The sequence below is a fragment of the Mandrillus leucophaeus genome, unplaced genomic scaffold, assembly GCF_000951045.1.
Source record: "Mandrillus leucophaeus isolate KB7577 unplaced genomic scaffold, Mleu.le_1.0 Scaffold317, whole genome shotgun sequence".
NCBI classification, from domain to species: Eukaryota; Metazoa; Chordata; class Mammalia; order Primates; family Cercopithecidae; genus Mandrillus; species Mandrillus leucophaeus.
The window spans coordinates 1,104,543-1,104,909 of NW_012103332.1; the positions used below are offsets into that span (position 1 = coordinate 1,104,543).

Consider the following 367-nt stretch of genomic DNA (forward strand, 5'->3'; position numbering starts at 1 on the left):
TTTTTTTACAGTAGAGTGTCAGATGATTTATTCTCCACTTTCCTCTCATGTAAAATGCTTGGAAACAGAAAAGTATTTTGGCCAAGGTGGCTCACGCCTGTAATCCCAGCGCTTTAGGAGGCCGAGGCGGGCGATCAATTAAGGTCAGGAGTTCGAAACCAACCTAGCCAACATGCCGAAACCCTGTCTCTACTAAAAATACAAAAATTAGCTGGACGTGGTGGTGGGCGCCTATAAGCCCAGCTACTTGGGAGGCAGAGGCAGGAAAATCGCTTGAACCCGGGAGTTAGAGGTTGCAGTGAGCTGAGACTGCACCATTGCACTCCAGCCTGGCGACAGGGCAAGATTCCGTCTCAAAACAAAACAA

General features: G+C 48.5%; 1 pseudogene; it reads right to left on the minus strand.

Annotated features, from left to right (window-relative positions):
- LOC105545067 overlaps positions 1 to 367 on the minus strand; it is an 8,909-nt pseudogene that overhangs the window by 1,977 nt on the left and 6,565 nt on the right.